The sequence below is a fragment of the Periophthalmus magnuspinnatus genome, chromosome 15 (assembly GCF_009829125.3).
Source record: "Periophthalmus magnuspinnatus isolate fPerMag1 chromosome 15, fPerMag1.2.pri, whole genome shotgun sequence".
Lineage (NCBI taxonomy): Eukaryota > Metazoa > Chordata > Actinopteri > Gobiiformes > Gobiidae > Periophthalmus > Periophthalmus magnuspinnatus.
The window spans coordinates 21,587,960-21,609,139 of record NC_047140.1 but is presented as its reverse complement, the minus strand read 5'-3'; the positions used below and the strand labels follow the sequence as shown (position 1 = coordinate 21,609,139).

The 21,180-nt window shown below is 38.8% G+C and overlaps 1 protein-coding gene across 5 annotated transcripts in view; it reads right to left on the bottom strand.

Annotated features, from left to right (window-relative positions):
* The window catches only part of LOC117382152 (signal-induced proliferation-associated 1-like protein 2), a 130,052-nt gene extending 108,958 nt beyond the window's left edge, over positions 1 to 21,094 (bottom strand). For all 5 annotated transcript variants that reach the window (XM_033979211.2, XM_055227174.1, XM_055227175.1 and 2 more), the window contains exon 1: positions 20,957 to 21,094. The gene's annotated coding sequence lies outside the window, so the exon portion shown is untranslated. The remainder of the gene's footprint in view (positions 1 to 20,956) is intronic.
* Between the last annotated feature and the right edge of the window lie 86 nt (positions 21,095 to 21,180).

The window sequence follows — 21,180 nt, the reverse complement described above, 5'->3', positions numbered from 1 at the left end:
TGTACCTCTGCACGTACTGGTACAAACTATTTTTGGTGAACATTTTTTCTTATTAACGTTCTTTATTCACTTAGGGGATTTATGCCAGATGCCGTCCCTGAGTCCAAGCCCGACTCTTTGGGCTTGGGATGGCACAAAGAGTTGGAGACCTGCAGGCCTAAGTTACATCTTCATCTATTTTTGTTTCATGTAAATAAATCATTTTACAACAATGGCACATCCATGACATCAAACCATGTCTAAAGCAGAGTACACCAAACTCAAAAGTGTTTCCAGGCGCTACAAATTTGAGGAGAGCCCAACTTGAAGAGAGAGGAGGAAGAAATGCTGCTTGCCATTAGCTGTTTCTCTGGAAAGGCCCGGCTCTGTGTGTGTCCTTATTGTGCGCTAAGTCTACCCTCTGGCACAGGCCACAAAAGCCCCCATTTATCTGTCCCCAGCATCGCGCCTTATTGAGAACAGCCCACCATCGCATGCGCCAGGAGGACATGGCTCTCCCCTTGTTAACACTTTAGTCCTGCACACAGCTCCCCAACTCCGGGTGAGCAAGATTACTCCTTTCGACAAAACGGCAAAAAGAGAAAAAAAAAAGACAAGTACATCTGTTGGCAGTATTTGCATTTCTTTGGTGGCGTTCACAATGAAGCACTTGACTGGATGCAAAGCGGACATTCTCAGTCAGGCGTGAGAAACACCCTCCCTGTTAAAATGAGGCCTCTTTCATTTCAAATCCTTTAGTTTTTTCAACCAAGGAAACCACGCATCACCACGAGCAGCTTGCACCAAACACAATCTGTCAACTTCACAACAGACGGGGGACTTTATTCGCTGTTCTAGCCACTCATCACCAGAAGTGGCTCGTAATCAGTTACTATTACCAGAGTAACTACAAATTGATGCTAAACTAGATACTCATTTGAACAAGAAACAAAGACAAAATTTGACTTTGTAAAATAGTTCTGAACCCTTCTAAATCTATTACAACCCCATGTGGAAATTAGAAAAGAACCATTATATGTTTTTTTTTGCTGAAAATTATGTTTTATTGTAACACTGTATAGTTTCAAGCCTTTTTCTTAGTATCAAAATAGTAGTTGTTTTTATATTTCCGACAACATTCTTTCACTTGAGTAATACTTGAGTAATATTTCTTTTGAAGTAAGAGCACTCCATCTTGAGTACTTATGTTGAACGTTTGTGTTTTTGCATCACCCCAGAAACTTATCTTATTTTTATATACTTTGCAAATACTGAGATCTTTGCATTTAATGTTTTGTTTGTCCAGTTACCTTTACTCCAAATCTTAATCAGAAATCAAATCAAAAATCCAGTTATACGGTCACTGAGTAGATTCTGTTTTGCTTTACTTGTTACTTTGAAATGATATTATTCATGTAAAAGTAACTGTACTCCTGTGGTGCATTTTTGGCAGCTCTACCAGCTCTGCTCATCAGTCGCTATTTAACAGAACTTTTGAGAGCAGAAAGGAGAGGACCATGGGCATTTTTAGGACATTGCAATGCAGACTATTCAGCAAACTGTGGCTCTAATTGCAGAGCCCGTGGAATTTTCGACATCTCTGCATTGAGCCCCAACAGCTGCAGTTGGCATGGCATGTAGGGGGCGGGGCCAGGAGGTGTGGCGGCTAAAAGGGTGTCAAAGATGGCCTCCCACTGAGAGCCACCCACACGTGTATGCAGCCATAAACACACAATGGTACAAGGCAATGGATGGATTTATAACTCTGGAAGTATGATGTCATTTGGAGCAGGCTAATCACTGGATACTTCTATAGGGCAAAGGCTAACACCTGGCATTGTTATTGCGTTAGAGTGATGTCTGTATTATGTTGTGTCAGAGTTAAGAAGGGAATAAGCATTAAATGTGAAAATAATGGATAGTAGTAATAATAATAATACTATTTTTGTACAGAAATGAAGGGTTGGTTCAAAATATCAACCCTTTAACTGAGATGACAATTAAAAAGCACGTCTTAATATCAATAACAGGAATAACACTGCGATATGAAGTTTTTGCTCAGAACAAAGGCAGTGCAAATATACTATGCTCTAGGAAACATGACATTCCTTCCAGTCTTGCCTCTGGGTCAAATGTTATTTTTTCAAGTGTATATACCCCCTGCAACAGCATGAAGAATCCTATGTATGTTGCATAGTTTCACTAGCTGACCACAAAGCAGAGTACAGACTGAATATAAAGTGTCAGCAGTAGTAAAAATACCTCAACGCTGCATTCCTCGGTAGCAGGTGATTTCCAAACATGCTTTTTCAAATACATACATTTCACGCAGACATCTAAAATATTGTAGTAATTTATAGATGGGCTATAAACAGATGAAAGATGATAACTTTGCTTGAAGAACAAACTATAAGATTTAGGTTATAGTTATTCATTTATATATTTTTAATCTATTTTAACTGGTTTGAAATAGTATTTGAAAGTGGACCAGAAAAATTTGAGTTGATGTGAGATCTGATTTGTAAAACCACTTACTCGGAATGAATTAATGCTATGTAAGTGGTTCAATTCTGCATTTTTTGACAATATTAAAATACATATATTTCTGTTCATGGCAAGGGCTTTACTTACCAACATATTTGCTCAAAACTTAACAGTATAGTAAGAAAGAGTAAAACATATTGTATAGGAATGCTTATATGTTCATTATATGCCACTCACTTTTGTTACGATCATCCATCATTGAGTGTCGTTCTCCTCATAAAATTGAATCTGATGAGTTAATTGTTAAAATAAAACATCATACAACAGACAAAGCAAAAATCATCATTGGTGCTATGGTCTACTACACCTTTTGTCTTAACTCGCTCCTCGTGGCCCCTCCCCCTCTGGAGCGCTACGAGTTAAGTGGGCTAAAGACGCGCGCAGATGAATTAATTTCCCCCACAGCCAACCCAGCGCACTGATGTGACCTGACATAAGAGTCTCCCGTGATCGAGCGACCCTTGACCTCCAGAACTGATCTGATGAGGTCGTTCCGTGGAGAAGGGAGGGGAAGGGAGCGGGGAAATATGGGGGGTGCGTTTAAAAACACATGATATGATGGATGAGATTGATGAAGCTTGTCATGAAAAATGTAGACAAATGGGGGAGATGCATGATTGAGTTTTTCTGTGTCGATATCAAGTGTCGCCGTCTGCATTTTATGTTCAATAAATGATTTGACTTTTAAATCAATTCATCTTTGCGCATGTTTTGAATTTTGCTGAAGTAGTATAGTATGAAGTATTCTTATCCATTTCATTTACGGAAACGTTTACAATACACTAAAACAGTCAAACCCAGCATCTTAAGTGCAATAAAATCTATGAAATATGCATAGGCAATTATTATTATACTGCAACTTCATAACTGACCCATTATTGACCCAGTGACACCATTAGGATTTGTTATACTTTTGGCCATTTCAAGGGTCAGTTCACCAAAAAAAAACAACAAATACAGTCATCACCATATCCATGGATGTCAGAATGACCAAAAATAATGACCATTCCCATAGCAATTAACAATTTAAAGCAAAATATCCAATCTTTTGAATGGTGAAAAGGCCTCAAAATGCTGCCTGCAACAGTACGCTGAAACCTGAATAGCTTGTACTTTATCAATAAGCAAACAGTACAAGCCCATTATTATGAGTCACTGAGGATTACTACAGAATATCTTTGAATGACAATCCCTACCTGTATGCATCTTTTGGTGAACAATAATACGCAAATTGCTCTTTCTCCCATTTATAAAGCCATCTGAGGTGATTATATTTCTATTAAACCTGTAATAATTCTGAATTTCAATAAAAGTTCATTAATTGCAAGCCCTATTTACCTGGTATCTATCACAGAACAAGCTGGGGTCATTAAACTCGGCCAATATGCTGCAGGTTATCTACATTTGACACCCAGGGGCACCATAATGCTTCCTTTGTCTGGCTGTTAGCAGACAAAGCCCCGTAATGAGCATGCTTCCTTATGGCAATATTGTGGAGGTTGTGCACAATAGCCAATAGGAAGGTCTTAGCGGTGAATGGGGCAGCAAAGTCCATCCATATTAATATTAAAACACCTCTGAATGAAAGAAATAAAATAGTACCTTGCGTGTTTTGCCCAAGTTTGGTTTCAGAAAACATCGAAAAAGTCCACACAGGAAGGAGTCTGGCCTTAATCTTATTGCTTGGCACGACTTTACAGCACCGTCCCAAATACGCAGTGATTTCCCTATTCCTCTACTCCTTATCTCCAAACTACAGCTGCTCTGAAGAATGTCAGTGAGATGGCAGGGTTCAGGGAAAGCGAGGGGAGCAGACCGCCTGTCCCAGCCCACGTTTGGGGTCACAAACCTGGAGGAGCCGAGGGGGGAGTTGTGATTTAATTACGGTAGATTGGAAACGCAGTGATGGTGCATGTAGAGATTGATAACACGCTAGCCTCCCACAGACTCACTGCTATAAATACAAATATGATCTTGGTACAAAGTCTCTGAGCTATTTGTTAAAATTAATAACCGTGTCTCGGCCTGACCTTGGAAGACTGCCTCAAAATGTAAGTTATCCCTCTTCCCCACAATCCAGTAGGCTCTGCAATGAGGTGGACAGTAATACTATTCAATATGAAATCAATAACAAGCACTGTCTTCCAGGAAGGAGGCTCCCTGTTGGTCAAATCCTATCAAGCAAGAGGCTTACACCCAAGCTGTGCATCTTTATTAGTATCAAGGACAAGATGTTTGCAAAACTAACTTATGCATTTACAACACCTCCGTATACAGCCACTGGCATGTTTTATGAATCAACAAACAGCAGGAATTTCAAAAGTTTTGCAGCTACGACTTAAGAATTACCATATTGTTTTCCAACGGTGCATTTAAGATTATACTGGAACTAGAAAAAGGACTTAAACTATGACTAGACCAAACTAGGGCCAGTGTTAACTCTAGAAAACTGTAATGAATCAAACTAAAAAACACCTGTTCTTAACCAGGACTATACAAACCAAGAGTACACAATCTACTCTATTGCATGCAACTAAACTGTGTCTAGATCTTAATGGAGCCAAGACTAAACCAGAACTAAACTAGTACTAAACCAGATCTCCTTGGGTACTACTAAAAGAACCTCATACCAACAGTATCACATATGCCACTAGTCTAAACTTAGGACAGCTGACCAGGACTTAGCTGACCAGGACTACACCAGGACTAAACCAGGACTAAGCCAGGACTACACTAGGACTACACCAAGACTCATTGGGCACCATTAAAAGAGCCCTATACCAACAGTCTCGCCCATGCCACTACCTAATGTAGGACTTAGCTGACCAGGACTAAAACAGGACTAAGGCAGGACTAAACCAGGACTAAGGCAGGACTAAACCAGGACTAAGCTAGATCTCCTTGGAAAGCATTAAAAGAACCCTATATCAACAGTCTCACCCATGGCCCCTTGTCTAAACTTAGGACAGATCTGAATCTGTACAACCTCCTTAGGGAACTCAAACTGCTGTTCAGAGAAAATGAAACAAAATGACAGGAAACAATTAAGCCCCATTCATTTCTCCTTGCACTCCCCTGAGATCAAATGTCATCACTGAGGAGGAGGAAGAGGAGGAGAAAGAGTAGGAAGAAGAGGAGAAAGAGGAGGAAGAGGGGACGAGGTTAGCAAAGAGTCATTTGATCAAACGCATGCAATGGTAAGACGTGCTAAGCAGTCAGAGCGACCCTAACCTTTTGAGGGATCCATTTGAACTGTAATACAATGCAGAGTTAGATATATTGACTTTGCTATGCTTTGCACATAAGCTGCACAATGATTGGTTGAACCTTTTCCTTTTGACCTTTCAAGCCATCGACCAAAACAATATTAAAGTTTAGGTCTTCCGCAGTGAAAAATGTTCGCCTCAAGAAGTATGATATCTGGATCCAATCTCCACAGATATGAAGAAGAGTTTTATGCTATAGAGCGCACCTTGTCCCAGCACTTATAAATAATAGAGACTGAGGGAGTCTGGAAGGGCATCTGGCTTATTTCTTACACCAAAACACCACCATGCAAATTACAGCTGCCTTGACGACAAATACTTTGCTATGGAGACATCAGATGGAGAATGCCTGGGAAGCAATAATATTTTATTGTAAGTACCCATAAAAATAGGAATGGTAAGATGGATAAAAGAGAAATAAAACCACATCGATCAATTACTGACCACAACGGTACCCAGAATGCATCTACCCACTCACTCCCATATATAATTTTGATGCTTAATCTGCTCTCTCCACTACAAGTTGTGGACTGAAAACCTCATAAAAGAAAAGTGGAATTTCCAGGGACCAGTATTTGGGTAAAACATCAATCGCCCATACTACGATGGGATGGGTGTTAAAACCAATTACGCTCCAATTAACACCTAAAACTGTGACTATCTGAAGTGGATTTACTATAATTTCCTCTTCCACGCTGAATTCTTTACAAAATGAAATGTGATATCTCTGAAACATGTCTTTATGTTTACCCTGCTAAGGAGAGGCAGCTGGAGACATGGGACCACCTTGCGGTTCGTCCAACTCCGCTACAGATCTGTAAACAGCCCCGGACACACGCAGCGACCTTTGACCTCTGCTGTGTTTGCGAGGTCCTCCTGAAGACGCAGCCTGCTGACGGAGATAAGGACAATGTAATTATCCAGCTGCTCTACTGATCAGATCTGCAGCACCTGGTTTAGAAATGTTTGTTTAGTGTTGGACCAGTACCAGTTAGACCTTTAGACCCAGTACTGGTGTTTGTGTTGACATTTGAAAGTGGCTATCGAAAATGCAACTATGGAGGAACTGGATATGTACAGCAAGTGGAATTTTATAAACAACCAGTGTCACCAAAGTGCTATTCTCACTCTTAATTACAGTAATTGTCTTACTATTAGGATACAAGGTCATTAGTGCCTTTCTGTCTTAAAAGGTATGGATGTTTTGTCACTGAATACAAAAAAACAATACAAATATAATACAATATAAATCACCATCATCAACAAAGACTAACAAATGTGTTGGTTTTTTTGTGTTTTAAATAAATTATTACATTAAAATCATATTTCGATAAGTTTGAATTTGAAAATTGCATGTATTTTGTGGTCTTGTTTTGTCTGACTACATCAATACTAACTAGGGCTGTCAAAAGTAAAGTAAAGTCAAACAAGTATTGAAACTAGATACTAATTTGAGGAGGTATTGATACTCAAAAAGTCACGTTCACAGGACAGAAATGAACCTTTCCTGAATAGTTTTATAATGATCTGGAGCTGTATCAGATCAAGTGTATATACCCATAAACCACTATGGAACGTACCTGGACAACTGAGGGATTACACAGATATAAGGCCGCATGGTAGTATAAAAGAAAGTACTACTATTTAGCACATTCTATTGTCTAAATAAAAAGCATTTTTTTATCACCGTATCAGAATCGGTATTGAGTATCGAATCTATTTCTTAATGTCGAACACTAATACTAACCATAACTTATTTAAACCCCTATACTTCTTAATTTAACTTACATAATTATTCTGATTTTATGTCGTTTTGCCTGATGATCCTTGTTAGTCATGTACTGAACTTTATCCAACCTCGTCCTATTTACATTTCAGAGCGGTCACTATAAACACAGTATAGTTCCTTCAATAAACATAGCTGCTGGGTATTGTAAGAGTAAAGATATTTTGTTATCATCACACAGACTAGGACACAACGCATTACGTAATTCCCATTGCTCTTCTGGGGCTTCTTTTAGAAGACTATTGAGAGTTGGAAGAAATTGTCCCTACAGGCATTGGTGCAGATCCTGGGATGGTGCAAAAGGAAAGGATCTCTCTTCTAAATATAGCATGGTTAATAGTACAGTGTGGAAGTTGATGCACTATATAGCAATATTCTTCATGTTTTTCTCAATATATAAAACCAGATTATTTCCAAATATGAAAGCGAAAGTAAAGGTGTTTTGAAAGTTTTTGTTTTTATCAATAAGGATACATGCATGTCATTTAAAGGTACCTTAAAATCTTCAGATCAGTTTACTTAAATGCTCTAAGAAAAGTGATCCAGGAAATGTTTTGTAATAATGTTGGTGTTTGGTTTCCCGCATCTATCCAAGAATATTTTTAAAGATGATTACCACTGTAAAACTGATGATCAAATGTGCCAAGGTTGTGAAAAAACATGATCAAATTTGCTAATTTTGTGGTCATTTCATACCTTTCCAGTCCATATTTTTGTTTATGAGAGCAAAACTCTCACAAATTTGAACAACTTGAACAAATTGTGTTACATCAAGCAATATTCTATGGTTATTTATGTCCTTGTAAACTTCAAAACTTTCCTTTATTTCATTGTTATACCCAAAATAAAACAAGACATGCCGTCCAGCCTGTAGCCCCTTCTCCTTGCTCCTAAACCCCCTGTGGCTAACCTCCAAACGTCCCGAGCATAATTCAATACACTTCACTGCAAGCGGGAGGAGGGTGGGCGGGGGTCTGAAGTCCTCCGCACCGTCAAACGATTACATGAGCAAGAACCAGGAAAAAAAAAAAAAAATCAGGTCACTGTCACTCTAGATTATTATCCTCTGTCAACGGGCCCTTTACAAATGGCATAAAAGTAACCGCTAGTCTGAAAGATGCCGCTAAAAAGACGGAAGAAACAAGCAAGATACTACTTTAGCTTCCGATTAGCTTTGCCTGGCTGCGTCTTCTTAACCGTAGCATATACTTGAAGGAAAAGGCCAGGTCAAATGTAAGATTACAACAGTTCAGCTCTTCTCTCTACTTCATAAAAGGGTTTAGCGCATACACCAGTGAGTCCAGTGTACCAGCGCCGACAAATATAGTTCCTGCTAACAGCAAGACGCAAAAACAGATCGTGCATAGGTGTTTTGTGCTTCAGTGATTTGGTACAAAAGAGAGATAATAAAAGATGTTTAATTGTGTGTGTAATGTAGGAGTAGTAATCGATTGCGTATACTTGGTTAACTTCTACTTACTTAAGGCGTTAAATGTATAGTCCATTTATTTTATTATGGGTGCTTTTATTGCACATAATGCTTTGAAAAAACATGCATTCTTACACTAAGCGGGATCACTTCTTCCACAGATCTGATGTGTAACTTGGCCTGGTGGCATCAGCTGCTGGTCCCAATTGAATGTCGTACTGTGGGACATTCTAAGTAAACTTTTTTTTCATATATTCTTCATTGAACTAGCTTTTTTCACTGCGTATCTTAATCAATGAATGGCCACTCTAATCACTTCCTATTGTGGCATTATTCTGCTCGGATAAATAGATACAATGACTCCATAATAAAAGCTAGTTTGTCTACAATTCAAGAAACATATTTTTCTTTTTAAAAAAATACTGTTTATTTTTGCCACGCTCTGATTTTTCCCAGTGCAAAAATACAATGCAAATGACCCCAGTTTTGCAACAGTTCAGGGATTTCCCACCACAAAATATGCATGAGTAGATAGAAATTGTACCAAAATCAACATTGCTAATTGCTTCGTAGGCACTATTTAAAAATCACAAAAACAAACTACAGAGCATGACTGGAGCGGCTCATTTGTCTGGTAAGTTGGTGGAACAAAGAATGGGCAGACTTTCTCAGAGCTGATAAAGGGCTGGAAAGAAGACAGCACTTCCTGTTACAATGAAAAACTGCGAACTTCCTCATAAACAGGAAAAAGCAGCAAATGTGGCATTAAAAAAAAGTCTTAGTCCTGTAGGTGTAGACTTGATTCGGTCCTGTAGTCCTGCTTCAGTTCCAGTCTAGCCCAGGTTTAGTTACAGGTTGAGCAAAGTGCATCTTTAATCATTGAAAAACAGGCAGTTTTATTCGATTTGTCATTTTTGTTTTACAGGATTCAGCTCAAAGTGCAAATTCAAGTCATCCAGGAGCATAACAATTGAGAGAGCATGAAATGAAAGGCCTTAAGTAAAATAATGCATGTTTGTAGAGGTCTAAACTACAGGGTTAGCAGGTTTAACACATAATAAGACTCCACAGAGACTAGATATGACAATGGTAGATAGATATATAATAGATAGATTACCCTTAGTGCAGTTTTTGTGATTTGCAATGATTTATACTGCAATTTCAGTTCAATTGCAATGAATCTTAAAGGGCTCATATTACTCCATTTTCTGATCTATGTTATAAATGAAACAAAACACAACTCTGGGTATATTTTGATGAGATAACATTATAACATTACTTAAAGCTCACAAGAGTAAAATTTGTGTAATGTAGGACCTTTAAGAGCTTTTGAAAATGTAGAATAGTAACCAATTCTATGTATTTCTTCTATATTCACCTTTAAACATAATGATAGTACTAATAAAATAATAACATTTTTACTCTTGTACTTTGCAGTGCTCTTTCTACCTCGTTCAAAGGGCCTCTCGATAGTTTAAATAAAGTATACCGACTTTGAACTGCTGCGGCTCGCACGCTCGCTATGTTAACCAGCTAAAGCTGAGCACTTTATGGCACATCTGTCACAGCTTTGCTCCATTTGACTTGTTAATTACAATCAAGCTCTCTCCCAAAACAAGCCCCTGCACTTTTAACGCGTTAGGGACGACTCACCCAGAGGCCATTTGCTCCTCAGTTCAGGTCCATTTGACACTCAAGGGCGCAGATGTTTGTACAAAGAGCCACGGTCAAAGGATGGACACTAACTGCTGAACTTGGGGTTGTTTCGGTTCAGTGTTGACTTGAAAGGTCTGGGCACCTTCTTTTTCCTCTAAAAAGGATAATTCTGTTGTGCTTTATTAGCTTGCTATGGGCACTTTACTTTCTAGTGTAGGTCTTTTAATTATTTCTTTCAAATGTTCTAGTTTGGACATCTCCTCTCCAATATTCTTGAATTATTCATGACAAAATGTATAACCTCTTTAAGCACAGATACATAGTTTAGTGCATAAGATTAAAAGTTTAAACGTACCTTGTGTTTCCCTGATTGGTTAAGCCACTTGTCAATAATCAGTTCTATCTTTGCCAAGTATAAGAGGCTATGGGCAAGAAATTGTCATTGTGAGATTATGCTTATAAACTGCACATATTATCTTATCTTTAATGTTTTTTTCCTACAATATTTGAGGTGCACAAGTACATGGGAATATATAGCAATGAGAACAGATCCAGGATAATAATTTAAAAAAAAAAATCTGCCTAATAAAAATGTCAATAAAACTGGAGAACCTTGGTGTTATATTCAAACCAACAATTACAAAACTGTCACTGAACTGTCTACTGTATTATGTTGTGCTCATTCCCTCTAACCTTCTCATATGAAAAGCTGCAAGGACAAGATGATCACTGTACAGTTATAAAAATGTATTTCTGTTGCTATAGGCAGATTGAGTCATGAGTCTGAAGTCTTAATGTTCGATAAATCACTAAGCTGCCAGGATAATAATCATAAATCAGTCAAAATTGGCTTAGCTTCCCATCATTTATCTCCAAACAACCAACGATTGTTTAACAGATGTTTATGAAGTCGCATGTCGTCACCGTCGTTAATCTATCTGGCAACGTGACAAAATTTTGACTAAGAGACATACCTGAACAAACTGGTAGTTGCTCCACCCAATGTGCAATGCCCGTCCAAATAATTCAACAGAATATCATCACATTACACAGCAGAATACGACTGATGTGTCTACAAACGGTTTTCGAAAAAGTTGGGACATGAAAAGTAAAATTAAATTAAAGACATCATCAAAATTAAAAGATTACATTCCCAGTAACCAATAAGACAAACACAGGGATCACTTTTACTCAAAAATGTACAGTTTTGCCCATTGAATTTTAAGCACATTATTTGAACTTCTTCTGATGTCATGTTAGTGTAATTTGCGTAATACCTAATTCTGATCATAAACTTAAAATCAAGTATTAAAATTGGCATATGCGATCCATTGAAAAACTATATGGGCACAATGTTAGTTATAGAGATTGACTGAGATATACATGGACAGCCGTTCATGCTCGCATTGTTTCACTATAAGCTATTTAAAATGACACCTCTCTATGAACTTGGTGAACTCCTCTAAGCTGACAGTTACACCATTGTTCTTGGGGACAATGCATAATGCTCTCCATATCAAGGGTTAACTGGTATTCCCACCCATTACATTACAATCAACTCAGACAAACAGATAAAAATGTCTGGACTCTGCAATATCTAGTCTGGCCCGCTCCAAATGGCCCTTTATTTCTCGCTACAGTAAGCAGCAGGTATGCAGTTCAGAAACATAAAACCCTTCTTATAAAATGTGGATAAAATTGGAGAAGATAGTAATATGCCATGTGGATTAACAAGGAGAATAATAATTTTTTTAAAAAGCAAATTACGGCCTAATAAAAATCTACAAAAACAGCTGTAGAACCTTTGTGTTATATTTAAACCAATTTTGTGATATATGGCGCAGTCTTACCTCTTATCTCCCATAGATGCTATCCAGCACCACAGGGGTCAGAGCTGTGTGCCCGCCAAGGGTGCACCGAGTCTGGGTTAACCCCATAGGTCAGCCCGGTCAGCCCTGGTCCTTGGACTCTCTGACCAACGGGTTAATGACAAGCCAACACACATTCACTCCCATTGTATCACACTGACAGAAATGAAGACAAAACATCAGGGGAGGTCAGCAACTTTCCCTGGCCTTTTCCCAGCATTCCCAATATACACACTAATGAGCCCTTAAGGGAATATAAAACAACCCCGAGGTAATTTATCAAGACAAGACGCGTTTCGCTATATATGCCCCGCTACTGAGGATCTATAATGTATGACAGTGTTGCACTCGGAGTGGCATTTGATGTCATTGGCTTAGTGAAACGAAGCATGATGGGAGAATGTCTGATACAAGTGGCTGAGTCTGTGCGGGAGACAGGGCTGGACTGATAAGAAAAGGAAAAGATAGGAACAGGCCAAATTCCTAGTGTTCCTGTAGAAGAACATGTAGTGTGCAGGAATGTTGAATAGAATGACAAATTTACACACAGTTCAATTATTGGATCATTATCGAACAGAGGGGTCAGTGTTGAGTCTTTACCAAGATACGACTCCATAAACATGCGTCTGTTTAACAATGTTCATGTAATAAGTATAGTACTGTAGTTTTAGTTATGTGAAGCGTAAACACTATTCAACATCTTCACTACTAGTACCTTTCTGGAGCTGGGTCCGTCACCTGTCTGTCATTAATACTGTTTTGCCTGGAATGTTTCACAGTATGGCACTGAATTGATCTTTCTTGCACGTATTCAATTACAGGTGTTTTAAAACTAAGTACAATGCCATACTGTGGAATATTCCAGGCAAAGGAATAACATCCCTGCGTAGACATGCACATGACCAGTGGTGGAAGAAGTACTCAGTTTTGTTGAGTAAAAGTACAGATAGCGGAGCAAAAAATATTCAAGTAAAAGTAAAAGTATCACATGAAAAAATCTGCTTAAATAAAATGATTAAAGTACCTGTTAAAAACATACTTAAAGAGTAAAAGGTAAAAGTATTTCGTGCAGATTTTAAGATCTAATAATGCTTCAAATGTAGTGATTTTGATAAAGATTTGTGTTGATTTTTGTCTAACAGAAACAACTGAATCAATTGTTTTTCCTATCTGTTTTTACTTGTATATGTTTTGCTTAAATTATGAACGTGTTAAAAATAAACCCTCAGCCTTTTCAGCAGGTCTCAAACTATAATAAAATATACTTTTACTTTTCAGTTTTCTGTTAAAAATGTAGTGGAGTAAAGTACAGATACCTGCTCTCAAATGTAGTGAAGTAAAGAGTATCCACTATAAAATCTACTTACGTACAGATACCTACAATTGTTACTTAAGTACAGGACTTTACTACTTGACACGTGACAGACCCTCCTCCAGAGAAACATGTAGCCCAGTTCCACATCAAAAACTTTCTATAGCCACAACTTTCAGATGCTTTCAAATACGACATCTCCAACTGAGATACTGCTGTGAGACGCGTCATAGCTTTCTATAGTTGACCTGGACTGGGAAAATCTTGTCAGTAGGTCAGCAGCAGGCATGTGGTGTGTTTCATTGAGAATTAATGTGACACGATTATGCTTGGAGAGAAGAAAAAAACACACACTTAAAGAGGGCAACGTATGACTACAGCGGTGTGGTATGGACTGCAGAAAGACCCACACTTACAACCATGAATGTCATTATATTGGATGTTATATCAACTGTGTTCTTTGTAAACCTCTGACCCACTTCTCTCAGTTGTGTCTGAAAGAAAAGAGGATTAATGGCTTTTCTTTACTATGGACAGCATCTTCCGGCTACATCTGTGTTAGCGAACGGGCCACAGCTGTAAGCCGTGGTCCACTGTACGGATCATATGCATCACTGTCTGACAATGATACAGAGAGAGGGAGAGAAAGAAAGATAAAGGCAGAGAGAGTGAGGAGAAGAGAGGGATGGAGAGAGAGAAAAACATGTACATTTTGTTGGGTCATGGCTGAGCAGTCTAAGCCAGTCATAGGACACAATGATATCCCACATGTGAGTATGAGGCAGGTCAATATGTCACATGTATCTATATCACAAAGCTTCTCAACAGTTGTATTAAGGATATATATAAATACATTTATCCATGCAATGCGTATGCTTCTTTCATCCCTGCGAGCCCTTGCTTGCTCCACTAAGGTCAGTTATTGTAAGTAGTATGGGTACAGTGCCGGATGAAGTCAACTGGGTGACTTTTGCATTGGGTTGTCATTCTAAATAAGAAACTTTAATAATAATAATAATAATAATAATAATATGTTTGCTTTTCATAGGTAATCCTCTACTGTTTTTGTTTTTTTTTATGTTTTTAAATCAGACTCCAGGTCATGTATGTAGGGTTCATATATGTCACTTAGCCATTTTTCAACAATAAAAACACTTAAATTAAAATCTGCTGCTTGATATGGTGAAAAGCCTTTAGAATTAGAATGCAAGCTATGTTAATTGTCATTACATTAATTTAAACATCTAAATGACAGTACAAAACATAAGTTAATTTAGTAGAACTTTTAACGTCCATGCATTCTCCAATCTATTGCACTGTGGCAGTCTAATTTCCAGCATGATCCTTTCATTAGTGTGCAGAAGCATGTGGTGATGTCAGCTCTGTCATCACAGGATCTGCCCTTTAACCTCCAGTGGGTCCAAGTGTCCCATAACGTGTCATTGGGGCAGAGGGGGGCAGACCCGAGCCAGATCTGGGCCAGAACAGGTTTGACAGGGTCCTAACCAGCACCAGCCTGACCAACATGTGACTGGTGTCACTTTACCATCTGCTGCTGTATTGGCCAATTTCCCCTCTAGACATAACAGTAGGCTTCATCTTCACACAAAAACTTGACAGTTAGGAAGAGTCAGCAAGTTCAGTGTTAAATGTGCCAATATTAATTTCAAAGTTTGAATTCTTGCATTTTAGACTAGAAAAACAACTAGTAGAATTTAAGGCAGCTATACAACCATTTATAAGTTTAGGTATATTTGAATATCTTTATATAAGCCTTGTACAGTATCAATAGCTCTACTTGCATTTTATATACAATGAAAGGCCAATTTTCGGGTTCTTTTCACAATTCATATTTTAAACGTGTCCAGGAGAATTGAACTAATACAAGAACCATATTTTAGAACATGTTTGTACAAGTCGAAACTGCAGGGTTAGCAGTTTTTATGCAGAATAAGATAGGATATTTTGTTGTTTGTGGAGAAAATTATGGTACTTGTAAACTGCAGCTTTTACAATGTGCGATTTCGATTCAAATGCGATTAATCTTGCAGCCCTGTGTTCACATCACATAAGCGTTGAGGGGTAAAATTACATAAAAGTCTGTCTTTAGTACAAAAACGTGAATACCACATAAAAACAACTAATACAATATGATATGTAGCGCAAAAGACAACTACAGCTACAAACCACGGCAGTCCTTTACCACACTAGATTAACCTACAAAACACTGAACCACAACAGAGATAGTGATGTCCTGAAGCTACACGCCTTCACTATAAAGTCTCATTTAAGTCCATTATGAAGAAGAGGAAGATGGCGACGTTTTGTGCAATGGGCTGTTGGCTTCTCCATAGATCCCAGAGATGCACAGTGACATATGCCAGAGCCTGGACAAGCTGTTAAACATGCTGCTTTAATGCCATTACACTGATTACACATGAGTGGCTGTAAGGGCGTGTGGTGCCGGCTATGATGAAGGAGAAAACTGAAGGAGAACATGTCGATCTTGCAGGAGTTAGAGCAACATGATCTTTGAGTAATAGTGCTGAAGTGTAGTTTGGAGAATGACATTTGGAAATTTGTAAGAATAATAAAAGATGGAGATGACATGGATGAATGGAGACTGGGACGCTCTGAGTAGCACATTGGCTATGTTAGAAAATGTGGTTCTCAAAATGTCATACATACAAATTTCTCAATGAATTATTCACGGCCTTTAATTGTGCCCTACGGTTTTTCGTTTTGCGCATTCCGTTCATCGGCTCATCGTAATATCATGAGGTATCGCTTTCTTCTATACAGCATCTGTCATGTTTACTCAAAGGACTAACCCTGATCTATGCAATTTTGTTGGAACATTTATGTATACCAAATAAAGCACTGTACTTTTGCGCTAATTAATACAGCTTTATGCCCAGTCCTGCAATCCCGTTTCCACTATAGTCCACACATGTGCTATGGTCTGGTACACACATCCATCATGACCAAAACCCAACTGGACCAAGGGATCAATTCATGAAAAAACACAAACCAAATGACGGCATGTGTGCTTTCTGACAGTGATGAGTGGGCTTAATCCTTTCAGAAGTCCAGACTGCAGTCATAACAGAGCCACAGAGAGTCGGCCTGGTCTCTCACAACAGCAGTGGCACCATGTGATCCCTGTGTGCTGGTTGGCTGGCTCCAGAGCTGCAGGATTTGGACTGGAGAGCCCCATTGTGAGCGAGGTCCAGAAAGGAGCTCAGCCAGCCAGCCCAGATCAAACCAGGACCTCCATGATCCCCATCACATGCACCCGTCTGAGGAGGAGCTGAGGCGCAGGGCTCTTACTAAATATACTTCACTCCACAGATCCAACAGTATGAGACGTTTTGGCTGTTGCAGAACAATACTACTACCTACTTTTATCACAATAATGCCATTTTCAGTCAAAATATTAAAAATGCTTAGTAAACTGAAGGATATAAAGCTTTTGTCAATATTCCCCATCCCTATTTTCACTCACAGTCTAAAATATGGAAATTAGTTCATGCACATAAGAACAAATCATGTGATCTGGAGTTAGCCAAATCATTAAGCTCCTAAAGCAAAGTGTTTTATTTTATGTTTAATTGTTTTTTCATTGATTAACCCTATAGAAATATCCAGTGCTCTTCCATTCACCCTATATAGCTTGAGACAATGTGCACCCAAATATTGGTCAAGTATTATAAAATCATGATGCATTTCTAATCAAACTGTGACTCTTTAAAACATGGCTTTTCCACAAAATTTCTAGATTTAATGTAATTTCCCACCATGATGAAATGATTTTGTGTTAAAAACAATTTGAGCTGTTTGCAAACATGATGTCATACAGGAAGTACTTCTCACTTAATTCAGCCATAACACCACTGCGGCTGGACTTTTGACATGTCCTAAATCCTTAAATCCGTTCATTTGGGAGCAATCATGAAACAACTGCTTCACATTCTCATTGGTCAACACAACAGCACAGTGGCAGCCGACTATTGTGGCCTCAAAACAAAGAAAAGGAAAACATGCTGACTGACCATCCAGACGTGACAAATTGCTTTAACAAGACAAGCTTAAAATAATGTTGAATAATGTCCCTAAAACCAGCCTCTGTTATGTTACCCGGACATAAACACAACATTGTAACTGTAGAGAGGCATCTTCTAACCCTAGAGACATCCTAAACAGCCCGGCAATGACAACAACTGTAAATGTCCTGCAGGCATGTCACTGGAAGTCTGCGAAGTGCCAAACCAGTCAGATAACTTCTTGTTCAGACCAAGCTCAAATTGTACACATAAGTTTATTTTTTAAAGGCATATCGATCTTGCTCAACTATTTGCTCTGTGGGAAGCCATGTAGGAGGTGCTGTTAGATTAGGAATAGGTGTGTCTTCTGCAAAGCGTGATCTTTCCTGTCACCCTTTGCTGCTATTATATATATATCCCTTCAAGAGTGTAATGTTCTCAGCTATGAAACCGTTGACCACTGACAACATCTGTTTTTAAAAATGTTTTTCCTTTGATTAGTACATAGTCCTGTGCAAACCATTACTGTATCATTGATGTGTTTTGTCCAACCTCAAAATTAGGGCATTCGATCAATAATGAAATCCAAATTTAGCATCTGTCCTTGTCCAGTTCTGGGTTGATATTAGTGCTGGTTTAGTCCTGGTTTAGTCCTGGCTTAGTCCTGGTTTTAGTCCTGGTTTAGTCCAGGTTTAGTCCTGGTTTAGTCCTGGTTTAGTCCTGGTTTAGTCCTGGTTTAGTCCTGGTTTAGTCCTGGTTTAGTCCTGGTTTAGTCCAGGTTTAGTCCTCCTTCAGTCCAGGTTTAGTCCAGGTTTAGTCCTGGTTTAGTCCAGGTTTAGTCCAGGTTTAGTCCTCCTTCAGTCCTCCTTCAGTCCTGCTTCAGTCCTGCTTCAGTCCTGCTTCAGTCCTGCTTCAGTCCTGCTTCAGTCCTGCTTTAGTCCTGTTTTAGTCCTGTTTCAGTCATACTTCAGTCATACTTCAGTCATACTTCAGTCCTGCTTTAGTCCTGCTTTAGTCCTGCTTTAGTCCTGCTTTAGTCCTGCTTTAGTCCTGCTTTAGTCCTGCTTTAGTCCTCCTTCAGTCCTCCTTCAGTCCTGCTTCAGTCCTGTTTTAGTCCTGTTTTAGTCCTGTTTTAGTCCTGTTTTAGTCCTGTTTTAGTCCTGTTTCAGTCATACTTCAGTCATACTTCAGTCCTGCTTTAGTCCTGCTTTAGTCCTGCTTTAGTCCTGCTTTAGTCCTGTTTCAGTCCTGCTTCAGTCCTGCTTCAGTCCTCTTTTAGTCCTGCTTTAGTCTTGGTTCAAACCTACTTGATTTCATTTGTGAGTAAATGTATGCACTCAGTTGGGTAATCTGTAACCATGAGCTGACAAAAACATTTGGCCTTCTTGTTTGATTAATATGTAAAGTTTACGTAAATGCACAAATGCAACATCATGCAGAAAATGGGTTAATAGGGGTAAATGGACATCTTATAATGTGGTTATGATTCAATTAGTAAACAGTACACTGCAAGAAACTGCATTTTTCACACACCAATTCATGTGTTATGTTCACAATGACAATCAGTTGGAAGATGGTTTTCCTTTTGTGCATTTCTATAGGGGACACACACACACACACACACAGGTATTCACGCACACAACTGTCACTGTAAAATGTATCTATGAAGAGCAATATGAAAAAAGTGACACAACCATAACCATGCAAAAAATATAATAAATCTATGTGAGAGAATGCATGACTGGAGTACTTCAGAAACACAAATGAGCGAAGCTGGGGGCCTTAAGACAAACACTGTTGGTCCTGAATGAAAACTAATAAAACGGTACAACAGATTTGAGTCATTTTAAAAGCCCCCATGTGTCTACTTTGTCCATTAGCTCACTGCAAAATATAGACGTTTCCCAGACATCGGGTCTATCCAAAATAATCTTTAGTGATTTAAATGCTTAATTTCTTTCAATGGAGGCTATTAAAAACAAAAATAGACTCGCAAAACTATAAACCCAATGGAAACTTTCACTTTTCCAACATGTGAACTTGTTGTGTCTGGAGCTTAACAAACAATAGCAGTAGCTTGTGCTGTGTTGTCTTTAGTAGAAATGTCTAGTTATCTTGAGGCGAAACTTCCTTCAGGAAAACAGAAAAGGATAGGAACTGAAAGGCAAACAATGTCTGGTTTGTTTATGTCCCTATGGGGACTACAGTAGGTTACAGTTAGCAGCAGCCAGCACAACGCCAAAACACTGCACCTTGTATACAAAAGGCCATCTAGGTATAATTTATGTAAAAGATAAACAACTGGAAACACTGGAAATTATTCTATCCAAACACATAGCCTGCCACATACTGTTCCAAATGTAAATAAACATGCAAGGCACAAAGGAAAGATAGCAAAACACATTTTTCAAGACTGTTTTCTGATAGGTTAATGGATAACCCCATTGTGGAGAAAATTAATCATTGCTGGTAGCCTCCAACTGGGCAAATAAAGGATTTATTACAGAAAACCCTGGCACACCGTGTTGCGTCTACCGCCCCCGTCTGGTTGATAAAGGAACTGCAATGCAATGGGTTCATTCAAGAATATTTCTGCTGATTTTATACAAGGAGCGTCTACCACAAAAAACACCACTTAAGTCAGTGATAATAAAGAGTTATAGACGCTCGCAAGAATAATTAAAGCATATGGTTGCAATAAAAGAGTTTATAGTGAACAACTTTAGTTTTGATTTATACGATCATAAGTGTGGCTACAAGTGAACCATGCCATTGTATCATAAATAAACAGGGCAAATGACATGTCGCGTTCTCAGTTCAAAGGGTTGGACTCACAAAACAGAAAGCAATTCAGACTAAATATAGACTCGTGCTGAAACGTAGCGTTCTCCATTTCATGTTTGCTATACGCTTAGTGACTAAAAGTAACTTTATCCTTTGTGTTGCGCCAGTGCAGCCACGTCCAGCCGTGAGTTTGGACGCGTTTGGCTGCTTTGCTCTCACTACTCCACTCTCAGCCACACTCCTACTTTACTTTGTTGCTAGCTTCAAAGAAAAGAAAAATCACTCTTACCTTTCAGTGTAAGCGACCCCCAGATCAGGTCGATAGGTGAATAAAGGTGTTAGTTATCCGTAAAAGCGTAAAAGCCAGTTGTAATCGCGGTAGTCTGCTTCACATCGCTCCCGCTCAGTCCCAGCCTCCAGACTGAAGTACTAGACCATAGTGATATCCATCCAGCACCTTTCTCCGTGATGACAACACGCAGGGATCCACGCTCCGCCCACTCGACGCTTGAA